Source organism: Hibiscus syriacus, unplaced genomic scaffold (assembly GCF_006381635.1).
Source record: "Hibiscus syriacus cultivar Baekdansim isolate YM2019G1 unplaced genomic scaffold, ASM638163v2 tig00117048_pilon, whole genome shotgun sequence".
NCBI lineage: Eukaryota > Viridiplantae > Streptophyta > Magnoliopsida > Malvales > Malvaceae > Hibiscus > Hibiscus syriacus.
This window is the reverse complement of record NW_024063538.1, coordinates 10903820-10929188: the sequence shown is the minus strand read 5'-3', so window position 1 is coordinate 10929188 and position 25369 is coordinate 10903820. Positions and strand designations below refer to the sequence as shown.

Here is a 25369-nt window from a genome sequence, read left to right as displayed (position 1 = left end):
CATTGAAATCATATTATTGATCCAGAATATACGTTGAAAACTAGAAAGGGTTAAAGTCCCATAAGAAATCGGTAAATCAGATCGAATAGAATTTGGGAAAAATTGTGTGATGATAAATTAGGCATAAAAATTTATTTCCACATGTTAAAATGATGGAGAATAATATGGATCATTGGATTTGAATATTTATTTCCATTTTTAATTTGGATCGTTGGATCAAAGTGACAAGATTGTAATTTTTGGAAAGTTGCTTGGTAAAATTGGAAAAGGGTAATATATTTTGTTCATATATGACTTTGGAAATATGATAAGGTTATGTGGTTTTGTATTAATGTAAATATCAAGTTTCATTAATGGAAAAAATGGACATTTCTCATTAAACGTATATTTTATTCATTCAAGCCTAAATAAAGGTTAAATCAACATGAAATTACATGAAAATTTCATGAAACTTTGGCCATTTTTCAACCCCTTGTCTATGCACCCCCAGGAAGATAAGAGAAAATTTATTTCTCGTTTTTTGAGTAATTTTCTTTGGATTTTGGATCATTTAGTGAAATAGAAAATTATTATATTCGAAAAACGCTATCATTTGGTACCTTTATTGCTTGCAAATTTAGATTGTGTTCAAAGATCCCAAAGTCTAGGGTTTATGTTCACATTATGGTTTATGGAATTGATAAAGGATTTTGATGCTTTCGAGGTTGTAGAATCAATTCCAAGCATGATTTATGATTAAAACCGACTATACATGCCTATATAAGTTATGGGTACTTTTGGCCTAACCCTAATCTTAGAGGAAGTTTATGTTATGATGAAATTTAATTAGGGATTTGATTGTAGAGATAGTATAAGGTTGAATCGAGATTGACTTCATGCTTGAATCAAATCAAAATCAAGTAAAATCATGAAGACCCTAGTCTTGGGTACATAAACCATTCGGCCTTGAGGAAGATGATAAGGAAAAATTTTGGAAATTTTCATATGGATTAGAAATGATATTAGAAATGTTCTACAAGTCTTAGAAAAAAATTTGGGCCAATCTGTAATTTTGTGAAAGTTGGGGACTAAAAAGTTATGGGTTGTTGTGTAGTTGTTCAATAATTGTTGTGTTATGCTTGAAATTTCTATTTGGGGTCTAAAATTGAAGTTAGAATGTGAAATTTAGTCATTTTATAAAGTTGAGAAAGTTTGAGTGCTAAATGGTAAACATTGAGAAATTTTATAGATTAAATGGTAAATATGGCATTGTTAAGGTATTTGGGATGAAAGTTTAATGCTATAAATTATTGGACTTATTTGGGCCTTGAATTGAAGAATTAATTATAAGACCCCAATATGAATAAAAAGGAAAAGTTAAGATGAATTTTAGTAGAATTTGAAAATGATGGTACTTTTGGAGTATTATTATTAAGTAGGAAATGTTAGTAAAAATACTACCATGTATTTAATATTAGTAGCTGCCTTGTATAGATGCTCGTGTAGATCATCATTGAACTCGTGATACAATCAAAGAGAAAGAGAAGAAAAAAGTTCAAGAATAATTGGATTTCGATAGTAAGACATAAAGTGAGCCATACCATGTGATTGGTGGTATTTGTTGTTTCAACTATTTACTCTTTAGTCCTCCATATATATAACCCCTAAAACCAAAAAAATCCTCACATTTACTCTGCCCAGCAGAACCGAGACTAAACGCTTGATTTTTTTTGTGTTTTTTCGGTAGTATGCCGAACAATTTTGGACTTTTTAATGCTTTGCTTTCTTTGGTTATTTTGGTGCTTGGTTTCTTCGGTGCTACTGCTTTATTTTTCTTTGTTGTGGTTACTATTTTTCTATGGTTTATTGGCTTGCTCTGTCTTGTGGTTGTTGTTGTGTCCGATGTGGTACATATATAGCCCCCTGATGGGGATGTTTCCGACTTTGGCGGGGGTTATTCCCCTCGTCCCCGATTTGCTCAAATTTATTATTGTTTACCGGCTAAATGGGATGGTGCAATCTCGATTTAGCCGGGGCTCCTTTGCATGGCCGATTTTCAGCGTTTTTCTCAGCTTCGGACATTTCGTTAGTGCGTGGCTGTTGTTCGGCCGATGGGTTTCTCTCGGGTTCCTGGCTTAGACCTCCAGGTTTGCTTGCTGGGTCAGGCTGGTATTACCTGGTTGGGCCTCATTTTGGATGGAAATGAACTCTTTGTTGGACTTGGACCTAAACCAAAATAAAAATAAAATAAGTATACTATATATATATATATATATATATATATATATATATATATATATATACTTCGAAAACCGTTTTCAAAAAATATATATTATATATATTTTCAAACATTTTTTCTAAACTATATATTATATGTATTTTTCAAAAACGTTTTAAAACTATATATTATATATTTTCGAAAAATATTTTCAAAACTATATATTATACATATTTTTTAAAAATGTATTCAAAATTACATATTATATATATTTTAAAAAATGTTTTCCAAACTATATATTATATATGTTTTCAAAAATGTTTTTAAAACTATACATCTAGTCCAAAATATAGCAAATGATTGTTGTGGCCTAGGTGTTTGTCTCCTACATTTGCAGCACGGGTTTGTATGCTTTATTCCTCTTACCCACATTTTTGTTGCATTCATTTAAGATGGTGTTATTATCGGAGAAAAATAAAATAAATTTATTAAATTAAAAATAAATTAAAATAAATGTAATCTTCTAATCGAAAGATGACATGTGTCATTATTGTAATTTATTGATTTAGTTTCTTTTAAGAGGGTGACATTTGTCACCCTTTTATTGGAGAAAAATAAATCTATTAAATTAAAATAAATTAAAATAAATTTAGTCCTCCAATCGAAAGATGACACATGTCATTATTGTAATTTATTAAAATGAGGACCAAATTGAAAGAATATATAAGTAACATGGACCAACTGTGTAACTATACCCAACATATTTTTAACTGTCACGCCACCTGTTCCATTAACTGTTAACGACATGGGACAGAAGTCTAACGCTTACTTCAACATTATCGTCGAAAAATCAGTTGCAGCTCCCTCCAGGTTTGTTTGAAGCTATCCTATTTCTTCACTGAGCTATTTATTAGTTTTGCACTCTTTTAATTGGATAACCTGAGCGTCTTTTTCTGACTAATATTTTAGTCCTTCCTTGTTTCATAGGCTTGCGCATTCATGTCCATATGGAGTTGTTTGTCTCTTTTTCCTTTCCCATGCTATGTTTATATTCTGCATTTTGTTTATGTTCCTGGTTAATGACACATATGTACATTTCTAACAATACAAAAGTCTTTTTTATGTTATAAAAAGTGCTTTGTGAAGTCTAGTAGCTTTCTGCATAGTTTGGCCTACTGCTCTGTAAGACTACTTTTAACGGCATACCGCATACATTAATGCTAAATTGTCAAGTTGTTTCTATTTGCTAGTACTCTAGTTCTGCTACTTACACGTTCACAATAGCTTCCCTTACTCTCATAATCTCTGGTGCAGATATTAAAACAGTACCAGTCAGTTCCTCCAAAGGACATGTGAAAGAAGATATTTCTACATTGACATGGATTGAAGCCTTAAATAGAAAAGGGGAGCATCATGTAGATAGGACACATTTTACCGATACTGCCAAAAATTCTTCAGACTTTGGAACATTTTCTATACAGAAGAAAGGTGATCTGCTTCTCCATCTGTCCCAAAAATGAAGATCAAAATTTTGAATGTCTTTGTGGCTAATCTTGTAGAATAAGTTGTTATGCTAAGTCTTGAATTTGGTTGGTATTTAATAGTTTCACCGACATGATTATAAGCTTTTGCCCGCAAGATGATGTTTGGGGCCTGTCGTAACTGGTTTTCGCCCAGGCATGAAATTTCCTTGGCGGAAAAGTAATGTGAATATATAAATGGTTTTTAATGAAATGTTTTGGAGTCACTATCGACCTTTTGGGCTAGGTATGTCGAATACCTAAAAATCATCTTTTAAAAGAGTTTTTAATAAAACATCATTCAAAAGATAAACCGGCCTGTGTTTAACCAAAAATTCGTTCTTTTTAATAATAAAAAGGGATTCGTGGTCGGTTACGTTTGGGGAAGGATTAACACCCCCATCAACGCCCAAAACTAGTACCCGTCGATTATAAATTGTCTATAGTAGTAGAAGTTTAAGAATTCGAATATCAATTTAATTTATGATCCTGTTATTTCAGATTCCGTTAAATAATTTTTAAAGAAAGATATATTAAAATGATTTTTATAAAAACTACTGTATATATATATAGGGTTTTTTAAATAGGGTATTTATTTATTTAAAAATATCAAAAAATGACATCTAGTTACTTTAAGACATATCCTTTCTTCAATATTAAAAAATGAATAAATATTAATAAAAAATAATTTGAATAAAACTAAAATAACTATATATATATATATATTTGTTTTTATAAGTAAGATATTTATTTATTTAAAAATATCGGAATATGACCTCTAGTTAATTTAAGACAACCCTTTCTTAATATTTTAAAATAAATAAATATTATTTAATCAAATATATATATTTATATGACTAAAATGAAAATAATAATAAAATAATTAAATTAATAATTTAAACATATTGAAATTAAAAGGGTAATAATAAAAATTAAATTAAATTGCAATTAAATAATGATTGAAACAAATAAAATTAAAATAATAAGATTAAAATGTAAAATATATAAATTAAAGTCCTTAATTCAAATCATCATGTAATATAGACATTAGGATTGTAATTTAACCATAATTAATATTCGGGAGCAAAATATAAAATATTAAAATAATAAGGACTAAATATATTATTTACCCTAATTATATATGACTATACATGTAAGGATTAAAATAAAATAAATCAAAATGTAAAAAACTAATTGAAATGCTTAATAACTTGATTTTAGTGACCAAAATGGTAAGTTTACAAAATCAGAGAAATGCAGAAAGGGTTTTCCTATGTGGGAAATTACACAAGCACCATTCATCAAAACGACGTTGTTTTACCCTTTAAATTGGCCCCCTTGGGCCATTTCTTCTAATTTTCTTTATTCTCTCTCTTTCTAAGGAGAGAAAAACCTCTCCCTTTTCTCTAGACTCTCTCATCGGAGAGAGAGCCGACCATTCGTCGGTCGCCGTTTTTCTAAACCCAAATCTAAGGTTGTTTTAGCATAAAACCTCACCAATCGTCGTAGATCTAGGATTTTTACCTTTGACTTTTCGGTTCTCCGGTGACTCGTGGAGACTCCTCAGTGGTAAGTTTCTTCCCCTTTTCTTGCTCTCTTTCCTTTCTGTTTGCTATCGATGGTTGCTCTTGTTGGTTGTTGTTCTTGCTCTGTTAGTGTTCGTATCTTCTTCCTCTCCTTTCTTTTTTGCGGGTTTTCCTTTCTGTTTGCTATCGATGGTGCTCTTGTTGGTTGTTGTTCTTGCTCTGTTAGTGTTCGTATCTTCTTCCTCTCCTTTCTTTTTTTGCGGGTTCGGTGGTGGCTTTATAGGCCACCACGACACTCACTTTGGACCGGTCACAGAGGGGGTTTTCGGTGAGTCAGCAAACTATAGTGGTGACTCACCCTAGAGTATTGACGTGTGGAGGGGCAGCTGGCTTCTAGAGCCTTCGGCGAGGGTGGCGTCATGGCAGCGGGCATCGACGAGGCGGCTGGAAGCTTCATCCTCGATCTAAGGCGACGACGGTGCTGGGAGCTTGATGATGAAACCCTAATTAGGTTTAGGGTTAGTCTTTAGCCGATTCTGGTCAGGCCTGGATTGGGTCTGGGCATGTAAACGGGCCTCTGGGCTTGTAATAATTAATAATAATAATAATAATAATATAATAAAAATAAATAATAATAATGTAATAAAAATAATAATGTAATAAAAAAAATAATAAAATAATAATTAAAAACTGTGACAAAAACTTAGTGTCTACAGCTGCCCCTCTTTGCTCACTCTTGTGTTAACAAGAATAGGGCAAAGACGAAAAGACAATAAGTTTTTGTCCAGTTGACTTCTTTTGATTAAGAAGGAGTTGTTAAACCCTTAAATGATGGATTCAAATCTTTACTAAAATCTATATTTTCAAAGCTTTGAAAAGTATGGTAATTCTTTGCTGAAATCTTTGCTAATCTCTAGAATTCACATCAAGGAACCCTGAAGGCTTAGTTTCTTAGTTGTCAAGGAACCCCTTTGTTAGGCATAGGTTCCTTTAATAGCTCTTTTGAGAAAATTAGTAAACCGCCGAAGGCTTGGTTTCTAAAATTCATTTGAAAACATCCTGCACTGAAGGTCTTATGGATGACCCGAAGGCTTTAACATCTTGCACTGAAGGTCTTACAGATGACCCGAAGGATTTAAATTAAGAAACTCCCGAAGGTTTAGTTTCTAAATCTCATTTGGAAACATCATGCACTGAAGGTCTTATGGATGACCCAAAGACTTTAACATCTTGCACTGAATGTCTTACAGATGACACGAAGGATTTAAATTAAGAAACGCTTGAAGGCTTAGTTTCTAAATCTCATTTGAAAACATCCTGCACTGAAGGTCTTATGGATGACCCAAAGACTTTAACATCTTGCACTGAAGGTCTTATAGATGACCCAAAGGATTTAAATTAAGAAACTCTCGAAGGCTTAGTTTCTTAGTTGTCAAGGAACCCCTTTGTTAGGCTTATCTTTCTTTAACAACTCTTTTGAGATAATTAGTAAACCCTCGAAGGCTTGGTTTCTAAAATCTCATTTGAAAATATCATGCACTGAAGGTCTTATAGATGGCCCAAAGGCTTTAACATCTTGCATTGAAGGTCTTACAGATGACCTGAAGGATTTAAGCAGCATGTTCTAAAGACTTACAGATGGCCTGAAGAACTTACAAATTCGGGAAATAGTTTACTAAGTAAGAAACTTTGGAAATTGTTTTCTTACTATTCAATAATTTCATTTTCATAAAAGATTAAATGAGAAACTTTGGAAATCATTTTCTCATTGAAATAAGTTGTTGATTGGGTAACATGACCCTAACTTCAAAATAATGCTCATTCTTATGAATTGTGTCCATCTATTCTTCAGATGTTTGCGTGATTCCTGCATTTGGGATTTGAATTCTACCTTCCACTTGTAAGGTATTTTCCATCATGAATCTTCTCTTTTCTTATGAAAGCATGTAAAACATCATGTTTGAATACAATCGAATGTATCAATGTAATGCATTTTCTATTATGCAAATGATGTTATAATGAATGCATGAATGTTGAATCCATCTTCATTTGATGTTTTTCATATATAAGTGTAGCAACTTATGCTATCAAGATTTCATTTCTGAAGAACCATCTGATCAACTTGCCTCTTTGTGTCTTCTTTTCTTCATTTGCATTAAAGTTTTAGAAAAAGAGAATCTATTCATCTTTGAAAAGAAAATCTATCATCTTTGAAGAATTTAGATGTAGATATGCTAAACTCAGCAGGGATAAATTAGGAGAGTAGTGTATGTTCTAATTTGACTCTTGAAATACATCATAAGGAGGATTTATCCTAATTCCTTTCATGTCTCCATATCTAATTGGATCTCGAACAAAGCCATTTAGACCATATCATGCTGAGATGTTTAACAACATCCTATTATTCAATTTTAGTTGGTTCCACTATTTTCTTGTTGTTAAAATTTCAGCTTCCCTTCTGTGGAAAGAATCTTCATCATATCAAACTTCTAACCTTAAGAAGTCAAACTTCATCTTGGGTCCATAAATGGAAATACCATATGATTGCAACATTGGTTCAACACCATAATCACTTGTTCATAAAACATTTAACAACACATTCATCATTTCCTGTGGCTTATGTACAGATGTTCGTAAAATATTTGACAACACATTCATCCTTTCCTGTGGCTTCTGCCCAGATGTTCAATCAGTGAACTCCTTGTATAGTGTTTGGAGTTTTTGTATGTCGTTACAAGGACACTAGATAACAAAGCTCAGTGGGAATACAAGTGGGACGCTTTGGCTTGCCAGAATCAAATCACCCAAAACAATGCAACTGTATAATGAACAAAGTAATTATGTATAGTCAGCTCGACTGTTAGTGCTTCACCATCTTCATTCTTCATACCTTTCTGTCTCATTAGAAATATTTACTCAAATCAATGATCTTTCCATAAGATGATACGGGCCTTCAGTATGTCCTAATATTTGTTGATATGAATATTCAAAATGCATTCAAAATTGTTTCTTGTTGATGTGAGCCTTCAAAATGCTTCAACATTTACTTCTTGCTAATATGAGCTTTCAACAATACCCAAATATTCATATTGACGTGACCTTCAAAATGCCCCACATGGATCATTTATATTTGAAATAGGCCTTCAACATGCCCCTTTAAAACAAGGTAATCTTTCTTGATGAATCGCTCATAATGTCACAAGAGATCGTTACAAGTTCAATTCTCCAGACTTTCTAGCTTCTTGGACCATTTGCTTTCAAGAATATGAAATGCTTCATCATTCTGGCATCGTTTATTCTTTTTCTTCAATAGAGGTAGAATAGGCATCAACTTGCTTCAAGAACCTTCTTTATTTGAGACTATCCTGTTTGAAAATATTTTTCCTCCTTTCTTTATCAAAGAATGAAAGAATTTTGTAAAATATTACCCCTTAATTTAGGCTCACAATGGAATCAAATCATAAAACATGAGTTTAATGAATATCAAATAAATCAACTGCACTTTTAAATTAAAAATTCATAGTCCTACGGCAAGTGTCAAAATTATTGACTAATTTAAGGTGTAGGTTGATTTTGGTAAGGTAAGGTCTCTTAGGTTGGTCCAGTATATATGTCCCTTTGAGCTTTCTCTAACTTGAAGAAATGATTATTGTATTCATCTTATAGAGATACTTCTTGACTCCAGAATCTCAGGAACGTCTTTGGGATGTTTGGTGCTTCATCAAGAGCTTAAGATAGTCTCTTATGTTGTTGTTGCACCATTCAATGTTCGAGCTGTCTTTTCAGGTTTTCAACTCGAATCCTCCTTTGGTTTCAAGATGTTATTTAGAAATTTTATGTCTTGAACCCCCTTTTTATCATTTTTCATATCATGCATTAAAGATTTTAAAAACAATTATTTGCAAATAAAAATCAATCCTGAGAAGTGGAATGAAATCTGAGGATAGTCTCTTTCACATAGAAATCCATGTATGATTAGAATGGACTTTTTAGGTACGTAACGTAGACCAGGACTCATGGTTATGAAAGAAAGGGATAAAAAGGCCCAAACAAGTGTTTAAGGGTAATTGAACCAAGGATCAATTCATTCTGATGCCTTCAATCTTGCCTTGCTAGACTTGGATCTGCTTTGCTACTTGTCTTTCATCATTTCTTTTTTTTAATCCCTCTAAACTGCCAATTTTTGGATTCATTTCCATTTTTTATATCTCCACTATTTATTGCGCTTCTTGTTGAATATGAATCTTTGAACTGATTGCACTTGATCAACCTTGTAGCTTGAGGCTCAATTAGTCACCCATCTTGATTCATTTTTTTCTCTTTTTTCTCTTTTTTCTCTTTTTCTCTTTCTCTTTTTCTTTTTTCCTTTCTTTTCTTTTTTCGTTTCTCTTTTTTCTCTTTTTCTTCTCTGATGGATGAGTATAAAACTTCAATTGATTTGAGTACTTCATTTCCCTCTTGTCTTTTTTATTCTTGATTGGATTTGATCTTCAAGCACCTCATATTTGACCTATATTGTGGTTTAAAACTCTCTTTATTTCAAGGAGATTTATCTTCATAATAAAATTGGATTGACAATCTTTATTCCTGTGAACAGATAACCTTCACTTTGCCCCCAGTGTAGAGGGTGATCCTTGGTTAGGGTTGAATCAGAAGAAAAAATCATTTCATACACAGAAGTCTTTCTAAAAAAGAGGTATCCCCAGGGGGATGAATATTCAGGATTAACTTTATTTACATGAAAACAATGTAATTAATGCATGATATAATTATTTAAATCAGTCCCCTCATTATTTTTTCTTCTTCTTGCTTTGAGTATGCCCTAATAACTCAAAATTATCTTCGATAAGTTGGTCCATGATGCTTCATCTCGTCTCTTCTTACAAGAAGATTCATGGATAATTGAAAGTTTGGTTCTTTTGAGGTCTTTTAGTTTTACCAGTATGATGGTTTTGTATCTGGAAGGACAAATGTGTGACTTTTGAAGTTGTGTATATGGTGGAATGTTATAAACTAATCAACTCTACCCAAGAAGGTAAACATCTGGATTTGGTGTCTCAAAAACAAGTAGAGACATTACTTCAGAGTCTCAGATAATTGTAGTGTCAAGATTTGGTTTTTGTAAGGACAAAAATAGGCCATTTATGTATTTCTAGCATTGGACGGGATATGAAAGGTCTAATTTTATCACTTGCCAAAGATATATAATTATTGAAAAAGAATATTTAATCTAATTGATACTAAAAAATTTCAAGATTAAAATTTAATTCCTTGCTAATAACCATAAAAGAAACAAAAATTTATTTATCACAACAAGGCAGAGAAAGGAACAAAAAACAAGTTCAGACAAGATGCTGAAAATAGATAGGTACTATAGTGGTAAATAACAACTTCCATTTGTTTATTTATCTTGCTTTATCATTCCTCGAATATTGGGTGTGTACTTGGCCCAGGATTTTTATCCTTATTTGCCCCCCATTTCTTGATCATTTCTTTTGTCAAGACTCCCTTGTCAACTAGCGTCTCTATTTCTTTTAACAGTGGCCAACAACTCCATGTTGAATACCCCTTTACCCCCAATTGAAAATTACAGAAGCTATTTTGATTATAGCAATGGGCATAAGGTTTTGGTGACTTTTTTAGTTTCCTTCGCTGATTAAATTTTCAATTAATTCTCCATTTGTCATAAGATTCTCGAATTCCTTCGTCCGATTTGCCAACATTAACTCAAAGAAAGGAGTGGGAAGGGAATCACGAAACATATGTGATATCTCTTCTTCTAACATGGGAGGTTGAACTTGTGCTGCTACTCCTCTCCATCTTAAGACATACTTCTGAAACCCTTCATTGGATTTCATCTTTACTCCTTGAAGATCCTTACGCTTGGGAGCTAAACCTTTAACATACCGATATTGTCCCAAAAATGCATCAGCTAGATCAACCCATCTCTTAATCTGTTCTTAATTCAAATGATTGTACCATACTACTACTGGGCCAATGAGGCTATCATGGGAAGAGTGAATTAACAAATCATCAAAATTTAAATATCCTTCCATTTTTCTATAAAACATTCTCAGATAGATTAGGGGACAACTGGTGCCATCATATTTCTCAAAATCATGCATTTTGAATTCATAGGGAATAACTAAGTCTATAACCAAGCTGAGCTCTCTTGCTTCTAATTCTTTGTGGGAGGCATTAACACTTTTCATATTTCTGATTATTTCATCCACCCTCTTGAATCTCTCTTTATATTGTGAATAATTAATGAGGTTATTCTTTGGGTTCGATTGGGATGCCCCAGGGTTTGTTATCATTCTCGACTCATTAATTTGATAGCGCTGTTGCTCTTTAGTAGTTATATCTTCTATATCAAATGCCATCCCCTGAATAATTTGATTCAATCTATCTTGTAGAGAATTTGATGCTTCTTTCCTTGTATCTTGATGTAACTCTGTCAATTATTATGGCCACTGATCTTGTAGTCCTTCACAAGATTGCTCTATTGCTTTCATGATGATGGTATAGTAATATGAATGAATGATCTCGATTTTATTGTTACAAAACCTTTCATGAATTATTTACATGTTTTTATAACCAATGCATATAACAATACTTAAATAAAACTGTAATGTAAATGCAAATATATAAAAATGGGAATGTAAACTGTGTAATACGACAACAAACATAAAAGTACGAATGCAAAAATGCAAAATGCAAATGCATGTATGAAAAAGGTGTTACTCAAGAGTGATCATCTTAAAACAGATTTCATTGAACACAAAAGTTTCGACATCAAACAAAACTTTTATATGTAGGGAATAGCTTTCTCTCCTAACTTCTCTATTTCCCTTAAAAGCCAAATTAACTTCCACTCATGCGCAGGTGTGGAGTTATCAATTGCCTTTATTCTCTCATGAAGCCAGCTAAGTCTACTAGCTTATGAGCCACATTGTTTGCTTGGGCAATAATTTCCTTCATGATATTGTCTTTTTCCTTCATCTTCTGTGTCAATTCTCGGAGTTGTAAACAATGTTGTTTATTTTTTTCTTATGAGAGAATCTTTGCGTTCAAGAAGTTCTTGTATAAGATCTCTATAATCATCTAAACATTTCATCAATGTCTTGTTTTTGGTCTTAGTGACTTTTAATTCAGCATTAATCTCACATCGATGAATCTAATATGAATCTTACATGTTGATTATAGCACTATTCAACCTTTGATTTTTGACTTGACATTTTTCAAATTGAAGACAGTTGTATTGCGTCTTTCTTATACAACTCATAAATCACGAGAAAACTTCTTGGCTCGTCCTTCATGTATCTTGCAGTTCTTTTTCAGTTTAATGACCCCTGTTATCCACTTTTCTAGGGTATTTCCTATATCAATATTTTTAAAAGCTTGAATGACCTTCTGTAAATCTTCATGCATGGTTTCCATATTGGTGCTCAATTTATCATTTTTAATTTTTAAATGACGTATTTGAACCTCGGACCTCAGCAAATCTTCTTTCTTCTAGACGCCCCTACTGATACTCTTACCTTTGAACACTTTTGGTATTAATCTAGCAGGACCTTCAGTTGCCAAACTAGGTCAATCATTTATCATAAACTCTAAGATTCCATGATCCAAAAGACTTTGGACTCGATGTTTGAAGGAAAGGCAATTCTCAATGGTATGTCCTTGAGCTCCGACATGATATTCACAATAAACGTTGATGTAATACCAATTCAGATACAAAGGTTGCAACGGTTTCACATAATGAGGAGACGCTTCTCGTGCTTCAAGTAGCTTCTCGTACAACTTCTTATATGATATAGGGATATCATCAAAATGAGAACCACATTTTGTCTTGAATTAAATCAGAGTTTCCGACATAGGGAGCAAATTAAACTTCGATGATTTCAGATTGCATGATTTCTTCTCATCTCTAGGAGTTTTTATAGTTGTCACCATTTCCTTGGTATCTCCAGATAACTTGTGAATACGAATGATGATTGTCTGTAATTTCTCAAATTGGTTAAGATCTGAAGTCCGTTGTATATCTAAGATTGCAGGGTTATGTTCATTTAGCTCTCTCTCTTTTTATGCAGGAATTTCTTTTCCTTTTGCCAAAACAGATATTTTACCCATCATCTTGGACATTTTCTCTCTTATTTCTCGTATCTCCTTTTGCTCTTCAACGTATATACGATCTTTGGGTGCATAGCTCTCCTCTATCTTCGGAGTTCCCTCAGGATGCCATTCCTTGGTTACGTCATAGTTTGCTTGATCATAAAGCTTTTTGTCAATTTATGAAAACTTTTCAATTTGATGAACACTCTCTCGAATCAACACCTTCTGGTTATGCCATGATAATGTAATGCAAACAAAATAAATCAATATAAACAAATTAGAGAAAAATAAAATGTATATAAAAAATAGATAAAAATAAAAGAAAAAAATTAAAATAGTTAGTACCAATTAATGGAAAGAAAAGATTCTACCTATCATGGTATAAATCCTAACCTCATGTTTTATAGTTCCATACTTTGTTTGGAAAAATTAACCTAACCGCATGATTTCCTGTTCGCATTCATTTATTAAGAAAAAATAAAATCAAATAAATTAAAAGCTAGAGCTTATTTCTCCTTTGTGTACACCTATGGACAAAGTTTCAGTATTGCCTTAGATCAGGTGAATTTCTAGGGTTTATTATATATAGGGTTTCAGTTCTAAGAGTAAAGGTAATCGAATTGTCCTTGTTGGTACCCCCTTGGGCTGTCAAATTCTCAATCCTAGTCCATTACAGACTTAAGCAGATCGAGTTCAATTTGAGGGGATACATTTCCCTATGCCTGATACGGAGAATAAATCCTCACAAAGATATAGGATATATGAACCCCGAAAGTTACTTGCAAAATCTAACATGGAGAATAAATTCTCACGAAGATGTAACTTTCACTCTCACTTAAAAGGGAAAAGAGCTCGGGTATAGAGCTTATGTTTATGCAATGCAAATGTTGTGTGTGAGGAGAAATTTTCACAAAAATTAATATCTAAAAAGCAATTAAATACAAACATAAATATATAAGGGTACAAAATAAATTGAAAGAAATGAAAAGAATCATAAATTAAATAAAATTGAATTCTTGATTTCTAACATTTGAGACAATAAATAATCGACTTAGGTTGACCAGAATCCCCAGCAGAGTCGCCAAGCTGTCGTAACCGATTTTCGCCCGGGCACAAAGTTTCTTTGGCGGAAAAGTAATGTGAATAAATAAACGGTTTTAATGAAATGTTTTGGAGTCGCCTTCGGCCTTTTGGGTTAGGTAGGTCGAACACCTAAAAATCATCTTTTAAAAGAGTTTTTAATAAAACATCAGTCAAAAGATAATCCGGTCTGTGTTTAACCAAAAATTTGTTCTTTTTAATAATAAAAAGGGATTTGTTGTCGGTTACATTTGGGGAAGGATTAGCACTTCCACAACGCCCAAAATTGGTACCCGTCAATTATAAATTGTCTCTAGTAGTAGAAGTTTAAGAATTTGAATATCAATTTAATTTATGATCCTGTTATTTCATATTCAGTTAAATAATTCTTAAAGAAAGATATATTAAAATAATTTTATAAAAACTACTATATATATATTTAGGGTTTTTTAAATAGGGTATTTATTTATTTAAAAATATCAGAAACAAACATCTAGTTACTTTAAGACATCCCCTTTCTTAAATATTAAAAAATAAATAAATATTAATAAAAAATAATTTGAATAAAACTAAAAAAACTATATATATATTTTTGTTTTTATAAGTAAGGTATTTATTTATTTAAAAATATCGGAATATGACCTCTAGTTAATTTAAGACAACCCTTTCTTAATATTTAAAAATAAATAAATATTATTTAATCAAATATATATATATTTATATGACTAAAATGAAAATAATAATAAAATAATTAAATTAATAATTTAAACATATTGAAATTAAAAGGGTAATAATAAAAATTAAATTAAATTGCAATTAAATAATGACTGAAACAAATAAAATTAAAATAATAAGATTAAAATGTAAAATATATAAATTAAAGGCCTTAAATCAAATCATCATGCAATATAGACATTAGGATTGTAATTTAACCATAATTAATATTCGGGAGCAAAATATAAAATATTAAACAATAAGGACTAAATATATTATATACTCTAATTATATATGAATATACAGGTAAGGATTAAAATAAAATAAATCAAAATTTAAAACCTAATTGAAATGCGTAATAACTTGATTTTAGTGACCAAAATGGTAAGTTTACAAAATCAGAGGACTACGAAAAGGGTTTTCCTATGCGAGAAATTACACAAGCATCCCTCATTGAAATGGCGTCGTTTCGATGAGGGTATTAATACCCTTTAAATCGGCCCCCTTGGGCCATTTCTTCTCATTTTCTTTCTTCTCTCTCTCCAAGGAGAGAAAAATCTCTCCCTTTTCTCTAGACTCTCTCATAGAGAGCCGACCATTCGCCAGCCGTCGTTTCCGACGCCGATCACCATTGTCGGCCACTGTACACGGTGGTCGGATTTTACATAAATACTCCAAAATGAAGCCCTTGTGTTTGTAAACCCAAATCTAAGGTTGTTTTAATCTAAAACCTCACCAATCGTCGTAGATCTAGGATTATTACCTTCGACTTTTCGGTTCTCCGGTGGCTTATGGAGACTCCTCGGTGGTAAGTTTCTTCCCCTTTTCTTGCTCTTTTTCTTTTCTGTTTGCTATCGATGGTTTCTCTTGTTGGTTGTTGTTCTTGCTCTGTCAGTGTTTGTATCTTCTTCCTCTCCTTTTTTTTTTGCAGGTTCGGTGGTGGCTTTATAGGCCACCGCGACACTCAATTTGGACCGGTCACAGAGGGGGTTTTTGGCGAGTCACCAAACTATAGTGGTGACTCACCCTAGAGAATTGACGTGTGGAGGGGCAGCTGGCTTCTGGAGCCTTCGGCGAGGGTGGCGTCGTGGCAGCGGGCGTCTGCGAGGCGGCTGGAAGCTTCATCCTCGATCTAAGGCGGCGGTGGCGTTGGGAGCTTGATGATGAAACCCTAGTTGGGTTTAAGGTTAGTCTTGGGTCGGTTCTAGTCAGGCCTGGATTGGCTCTGGACATGTAAACGAGCCTCCGGGCTTGTAATAATTAATAATAATAATAATAATATAATAAAAATAAATAATAATAATGTAATAAAAATAAAAATAATAAAATAATAATTAAAAACTGTGGCAAAAACTTAGTGTCTACAGGGCCTCTAATTGTTGATGTCAATGACATACAGTTTCTATATCTCTTATTTTGATGTGCATTTGCATGATTAGATTAAACATTTTCATTGCTCTAGAGGATATGTTGATTTCTGCTTCATATCTGTCTGGTTGTAAAATCATCAATGATTAGAGGTAGATTTTCTATTCTATTTTCTTGAGCTCTAATGTTTGCACTATACCGACTGGTTTACTATGAATATTAGTACAATTTTTCTGCAGCCATTTTCTTCAGCTTGCACTTGTAAGTCGGTGTACTTTTGGGGGTTCCCATTTTAGTTTGTTATGATGGTGCAGAAGAAGCAATAAAACACAAACACAGTCCCAAAAGAGAGAAAACTGGTGTTATTGGAAGTGGATCAATCTCACGCAGATAGAGGAAACAAATAATGTAATTTTAGGAGGAAAATTTTCAGAACAAGAAGAAAAAAGGTTGGAGCGTCAAGGTAGAATATTCCCTATGCGTGATATGAATTATTATTGTTTTGCACTTATGAACATGATTAATAAGAATATGTCCAACCAATCTTTGTTGATCGAGGTCTTTTAAGCTAATGATGGATATCTCAGGAAAGAGTTACACTGTTTTAGCGTACATGAATGCAATATCAACCATTTGTCACAACTCAACAATTTGTAATGCACGCTTCATCATTTAGTCATTTTCCTAGTGGGTAGTTAGTAACGTGCAGCTGCCTCTGGTTACGATGTCGTTGCTTGTATTTGAATGCGTAGGTTTTGAATCTTTTAGTTCAATGTTGTGTTAATGTAACTGATTAGTAAGTGATTACTACATAATTACTGCCTCTCATTATCGCTTTTATCTTTTTTCCAGCCTGTGACTACACAAAAGGGAAATGAGTTATAGATGATAGGCGGCCGTTGTATTCCGGGCTCGGTTGTAAATAGTGGCTTGCACCAATGTGGGCTTGTCGTATCATGCAGCGGCAAGATTTTTCCATCGAGAATCTAAGATGGCAACCAAAAGATTGTGAATTGTAAGAATTTGAAGGGTCAAAGTTCTTAAAAAGGTAACAATATCCTTTTCCTCGAATCTTTTCATTCGTTTTGTTTGAATAATGGTTATTTCGGTTCGTCCTTCTAGATCGATTATATTCAATTTGTTTTATAGATGCACACTCTTCCTTTTCCCCGAAGTGGATGGTGGACTCTATTAAGAGTTTAAATTTATTCGATATCTTGGATGTTTACATATGCTTATGATGCATTACAAGATGCAAAACAAAACTGTAATACCCTAAATATCGGGTTGGTGACCATAATAAAAGGATTTAAAAATTTGGAGGATTATATTGAATAATTGGTAAAGTATAAAAAATGATTTAATTAAGACCAATTAGTAAGAATGGATGAATGAAAGGGGCATTTTGGTCCTTTAGAGTGAAATGAATTCAAAATTCATTTTATTAGGGATTTAAGAGAGAAAAGGGGAAAGTAAAACAATCTAGCTATCTTTCTTTTCTTCTCCTTCTTCCTCGCGACCGCGCTTTCCCCATAACCAAAGGTAAGACTTCATCTAACTATTTTTTCCTTTTGATTTTGGTTTGGTATTGAAACCTTGAGTATTATAGAGGCTTAAGGAAGGATTACAGAGGATTAAAACCAAGAGATGAATGATTTATGCGAGATTGAAAAAAATGATTTTTTGAATATTATGTTGAAATATGAGTTTTTATTGAGGTTTGCTAGTATATTTGACTTGTCAAATAAGTAAATAAGAGATTAGAAGCATTGGATGTGATTAAAAACATGTATGAAAAAGTAGTATGATTCTTGGTTTGATATGTTCTTTGATTCTTGGTTTGAGATATTCTTTGTAGATTTTAGATGTTATAAGAAGCTAAATGAATGAAAGTTAGTTGGGATAAGTAAAGAAGAGTTTAATAGTATTGTTGGAGGTAAAAGTAAGGTAATTTGGGTAAAAATTGAGCTGAAAAATGGAAAATCTGGGTAAGAGTATCGGTACTAGAATAACAGTACCGATATAGGCTTAAATTTGAAGAATTACGATGAACAATATTGATACTGATGTAATTAGTATCGATACTGTTGTAGGTATCGATACCATGGATTCCATAATGCAAAAATGGTATCGATACTGAAGGGAGTATTAGTACCATAGTATAGAAGTATCGATCCCATGGTAGGGGTACCTATACTATTGAGTCTGGAAAATTAAGATAGGAAGAATTTTGATAGAAATTGAATATAATAGTACTTTTAAGTATTATTAAAAGTATAAATTTTATAAAGTATAATAACATTGGTATCGTATGTGTACTTATTGGATGCTTGTGTAGATCGTAACCAAGCTCTCGAGTCAAGTAAGAAAAAGGGCAAAGATAAGGTTGTCGAGTAGTTGGACATCCTTAAAGCATATTAACGAGGCTTACCAGGTGAGTGCATTTATTATGTACATTACGAGTTATAGTTGCATTTGATTAAATGCATATGTTGCATTGTTATATTAGTACTATGTGTACTATCGGCACGAAATTCATAATATGTTTATGAACTACCGTATCGATACTAAGTGTGTAAAACCACGGAATTCATAATATGTTTATGAACGACCGTATCGGCACTAAGTGTGCAAAACCACAGAATTCATAATATGCTTATGAACAACCGTATCGGCACTAAGTTTGCAAAACCACAGAATTCATAATATGTTTATGAACGACTGTATCGGCACTAAGTGTGCAAACCCACGGAATTCATAATATGTTTATGAACGATCGTATCGGCACTAAGTGTGAAAAACCACGGAATTCATAATATGTTTACGAATGACTGTATCGGCACTGTGTGTGCACCTCAAAGAAATTATAATGATTTGAAAACATTAAATTCGCATTTGATAGATATGATATAATGGTGTATTAATTTTTACCTGTTTAGTGTTATTGTCTCACTAAGTAAATACTTAACGTGTGTTTATTTCACGAGTATGTGGTAGCAAGCAGAGTAAGGATTGCATCTGACATCACAAATCAAGAGTTGCCTCATCAGTAACTGTACGACAGTTGTGTCTATTTTTGATATTATTAGTTTACATGTAATAGAATTATGATAACGCTCTAAAAAGTATTTAACTTATACTAATGTTTAATCAACGTATTATTATTATTATTAAACTAAAATGTTTTATACATAGAAACAAAAATTTTACTGGTTTTGATAAAGTGGAAATGTTTTAAAAGTTATGTGACATCTGTGTCTCGTGTACAGAAACGAATACAGGAAATTGGTGTTACAAGAACTCTAGATTTTGTTGGAGATTCCTTGGGTAGGCAGCAGTTCTAGTCCCTCATGTGATGATCACGACTGGTAAGGAAAGCCCAGCTGTTCTCGATGTTGGCCCATATTTTAGACTTGTCATACACCCAGTTGTAAACGTCCTAATGGTTGGGCTTATCGATTTCCCACCACCAATACTATTGTCCTTTATTATTGGTCTTCAACTCAATTTGGAGCTTTTTAACCCTAACAAACCACAAACTGAATATACAATGCATCTTGATCGACCTCCAGCTTTTTTGCATGATTTTCTCCATAGAATCGATGTCTTGGTTCTAAACTCGGGGTACCATTTGAATCGAGGGAAACTTAGGGCTAACAAGTGGATCATGTATGATGCAAGCACGTTTTCATCTACACAGGGGAGTACTCCTGAACATCTTTATATTTAATTTACTTTATACTACTTTATAATATATGTTATTATAATACATTTCATGATAAGAATACTAGTTATGTAATTAATAAATAACTTAGTATGAACACATCATGCACATTGTTATTTTAACATGTTAAGCATGTTAGAATAGTCTTATAATCATATTAAGTATGATTATCACATATACATCAAGGCATAATACTTATCATTCATATGCATTCATATTAGCTCTTAGGCTTTATGCATTAGCTCACACATATTATGAGATGATATAATTAGCTCATAACCTTCAATCATAGCTCACATTACCATAATCATGCATGGCAACAAGGTATTTAGCTCCTACCAGCTCAATGCCATGGACTTACCTTGTTTCCTTGCACATGTAGGTACATTGGAGTATGAAACACGTTGGGGTAGCTTGGTGGATTATTTGGACATCATATGCAGCTCACAAACAGCTCACAAAGTACATGGTAGCTCATGGAACACTAAGGAAAGCTCAATTTAGCTGAAGGAGCTCAAGGCTAGATAAACACAGCTAGTTGGACTATTTGGAGCTGAGTTGCCAAAAGTGATTTCAATGGTAGCTGAACGTAGCTGAACATGTTGTTATGGAGCTTACAAGGACTCAGCTAGAAAGCTTATTCACAAACCTCCTCCTCCCCCATGCTTTCTAGCTAGCTCCACACTTAAGCTAGCTTGGAGGAGACACATGCACGCCCAAGATAGAGTACATGACCAGTCTTCATCCCATGCACAAGGCTGCACAACAAGGTTCCCTAGAACACCCATGAGTGTGCCATATGACCAGCCCCCATATGCCTTGCATGTGGTATCATTTATGCACCAAGATGAAGAACCCTCTCCCTATTCGACCAAGCATCATTTCCTATCCTTTTTGGTGCTAACTTGAAAGGACACAAGAGCTATTCGGCCAAGGGTTATTACCCTCCATTTAAACTGAACCATCATCTCTATTTGTAATTAAATTATGACTTTATAGGAAGACACAAGGGCTAGCCGAACCACCATGTATCTATTCAGCCATGCCCCTCCATTTCCTATAAATAGGCCATTATATTTCATTTGTAATCAGACCTTTTTGATTAAATTAAATGAGATTATTCTCTTTCTTAAGTCCTGGTGACTTTTATCGACTTATCAAGTATTTTACACTTGTGGCATCAACCCCTTTCCCCTTGATACTTCTGGTTCCTAGTTCTTATAACTAGTGGGTCAAAGTCCTTTATACCACCCCTTAAAGAAACAATATAAAGTATGGGTCTTTGTTCTTTATAGCATTGGTTCTTCTTTGAGTCTTCTTTATGATATTATCCTCACAACTATCCCATTGTTTCATTAACCAAACCCATAGCCATATCAATCATTTTTCGCTTCCATCTCTCATTTATTAAACAACCTACCTATTCACCTATACGTTTACCACCCTTAACCATCTCTTTTGAGCCATTCACTTATGCAGGTTGTTTTGCTTCCTTCTTAAACAAAAATCATCAAGGAAATTGAAGCACTCCAAAAGAAGAAAATTTCCAGCACTCAAAAAAGAAGAAAAGAAAAGAAAGATAGAAAAGTTGAATGCACATGACAATAATTCTCATCACCAAGCCATTCAAGTAAGCCTTTAAATTGATTGTGGTAATAGAAGGTTGTAAAGTGACTTTGTGTAGGTAACCCCTTTTGTTCTCTTTTCTCTATTTCTAAGCCACCCTTTCATTATATTTTGTTTTTTCATTCCTACTAACCTTTTTGTAGCCGACACCCAACAAGTAAAAATTTACTTGATGCGGTTTTGAGTAAAGTCCTCTAGAACTTGGGATAAGAGAATCGAGAGGAAAAAGGCTTGAGCGTGTGTAAGATCAGAAGAGGACAAGTAAAAGCCATTAAAGTCCTAGAGTGCAAACACAAGCGGATTGAGTGACATTCAAGTTTCCTTGGAGTGACTCATGAGGATTTGTGAGAGTAATTTCTGGTAAGGTCTTTTACATATCTTATTCTTTTCTTATTTCACTAACCATGTCTCGAAGTCCAGGACGAACCCCTGAAAGAGAAGCCCCTAATTTGCAAACTCAAGCAATTATGCATGAAATGACAAGATTGTTGAAATTATAGTTGGAACCTTTGCATGATCGTATGGATCAATTTGAAGCATCCTTAGGCAATCAGAGAGTAAAACGCCCTAGAATGGAAGAAGAATTCGAGGAGGAGGAGGCTGAAGTAACATCAGTACCAAGAAGAGATGTTCATCGAAATCAAAATGACAACTTCAGCAACGTTAAGGTGACCATTCCTCCATTTTAAGGACAAACTGATCCTGAAGCCTATCTTGACTGGGTAATCAAGATCGAACACATTTTTGAATGTTAAAATTATACGAAGAAAAATAAGGTCAGGCTTTCTGCTATGGAATTCGTGGACTATGCCTTAGTTTGGTGGGATCAATTGGTGAGTTCAAGAAGACGAAATGGTGAATGCCCCATCACTATGTGGGAAGAAATGAAGGCCATTATGAGGAAAAGGTTCAAGCGTACTCATTATCACCGAGACCTTTATCATAAGTTACAAAATCTTAAATAAGGAAGCAAGAGCGTTGAAGATTATTTCAAGGAAATGGAGATAGCCATGATTCGAGCCAATGTTGATGAAGACAAAGAAACAACCATGGCAAGGTTTTTATCTGGCCTAAATTCTGATATTGCTAACCTTGTTAAACTTCAGCATTATGTAGAGATTGAAGAGATGGTACATGTGGCCATGAAGATTGAACGACAACTTAAAAGAAAAACCTACAATCGGAGCAGTCCAAATTCGGCCACCAAATGGAAGCAATAGCCTATTACCTTCTGGAAGCCAATTTCAACCCAAGTAAAGGATCCTATAGAAGTTACCAAGACTAAACAAGTGGGTGAATCTAGCAAGGGTAAAGAGAAGCAAACCAGTACTTTCGAGAGGTCCAGAGATATCAAATGTTTCAAGTGTTTTGGGAAAGAACATGTTGCTAGTCAATGTCCCAACCGAAATGCCATGATAGTACTTGACAATGGAGATATTGTCTCAGATTCTGACAAGCCTATTTATGACGACGAACCTAAAACAATACAAGAAGAATCTGAAGAGAATACTGACTATGGAGAGATGCTTGTTTTGAAAAGGTGCCTACAAATGACAAACATCTCAAGAGGATCTTCAAAGAAACAATATTTTCCATACAAGGTGCCATGTCAAGGAAAAGGTTTGCATAATGATTATCGATGAAGGGAGTTGCACAAACCTAGCCAGCACTCTTATGGTTGAAAAACTTAGTTTGGCAACATCAAAGTATCCCACTCCATATAAACTCAAATGGCTCAATAAAGGAGGTGAGTTAAACGTTACCAAATAGGTTCTAATTCATTTTTCAGTTGGTAGGTACAAGGACAAGGTGCTTTGTGACATTGTCCCTATGCATGCTAGCCACATATTACTTGGAAGACCATGGCAGTATGAAAAAAGGGCCATTCATGATTGTTATCACAATAAATACACTTTTAATGGACGCAAGGTAACCTTGGTGCCTTTGACGCCTAAAGAAGTACAACAAGAGAGTGTACAAGCATGGCGCAAGGATAAACCCCCAATAAAGAATGAAGAGGAACGAAACATGAAACCAAACTTCTTCATGAAGAAACATGATGGTTCAAAGCTGGAAAATAAAGGGTCTCCTACGAAAGTTGGTGATGGTTGGAATTTAAAGACACAACTCTTCACCAAGGGTTTTAATCATCAAAAGGTAAGTAACCCTTTATTTGAAACCTATTCTCTCCTCACTTTTTAGGACCAACCACGTGAAAGGTCACTTCCAAAAGGAATATCCTTAAAAGAAGATCACTCCCAAAAGGTACTTGTTGGTAAATCATATTCCAAAGAAAGGCCTAAAGGGAAATCTTACAAAAAGGTACCTAATGGAAGAACACAAACTTTCAAAGAATGCTTTCTTTTAGCAAAGAGACGTGAAGCAATGCAAAGACAGAATAAACTCGATTTGAAGACAAATCGCCCTAAAGAAGGGGGAATGATGCAAACACGTTTTCATCTACAAAGAGAGTACTCTTGAACATCTTTATATTGAATTTACTTTATACTAGCTTTATATTATATGCTATTATAATACATTTCATGATAAGAATACTAGTTATGTAATTAATAAATAACTTAGTATGAACACATCATGCACATTGTTATTTTAAGATGTTATTAGAATAGTCTTATAATCATATTAAGTATGATTATCACATATACATCAAGGCAACATACTTATCATTCATATGCATTCATATTAGCTCTTAGGTTTTATGCATTAGCTCACACATATTATGAGATGATATAATTATCTCATTACTTTCAATCATAGCTCACATTACCATAATCATGCATGGTAGCAAGGTATTTAGCTCATATCAGCTCAATGTCATGGACTTACCTTGTTTCATTGCACATGTAGGTACATTGGAGTATGACACATGTTGGGGTAGCTTGGTCGATTATTTGGACATCATATGAAGCTCACAAATAGCTCACAAAGTACATGGCAGCTCATGGAACACTAAGGAAAGCTCAATTCAGCTGGAGGAGCTCAAGGCTAGATAAACTCAGCTAGTTGGACTATTTGGAGCTGAGTTGCCAAAAGTGATTTCAATGGTAACTGAATGTAGCTGAACATGCTGTTATGGAGCTTACAAGGACTCAGATAGGAAGCTTATTCACAAACTGCCCCCATGCTTGCTAGCTAGCTCCACACTTAAGCTAGCTTGGAGGAGACACATGCACGCCCAAGATAGAGCACATGACCAACCATCATCCCATGCACAAGGCTGCACAACAAGGCTCCCTATAACACCCATATGTGTGCCATATGACCAGCCCCTATGTGCCTTGCATGTGGTATCATTTAGGCACCAAGATGAAGAGCCCTCTCCCTATTCGACCAAGCATCATTTCCTATCCTTTTTGGCGCTAACTTGAAAGGACACAAGAGCTATTCGGACAAGGGTTATTACCCTCCATTTAAACTTAACCATCATCTCTATTTGTAATTAAATTATGACTTTATTGGAAGACACAAGGGCCAGCCA

At 33.7% G+C, this 25369-nt stretch overlaps 1 pseudogene; it reads left to right on the top strand.

Annotated features, from left to right (window-relative positions):
- The first annotated feature begins 1984 nt into the window (after positions 1-1984).
- Positions 1985-20250, top strand: LOC120197627 (annotated as a pseudogene).
- The last annotated feature ends 5119 nt before the right edge of the window (positions 20251-25369 follow it).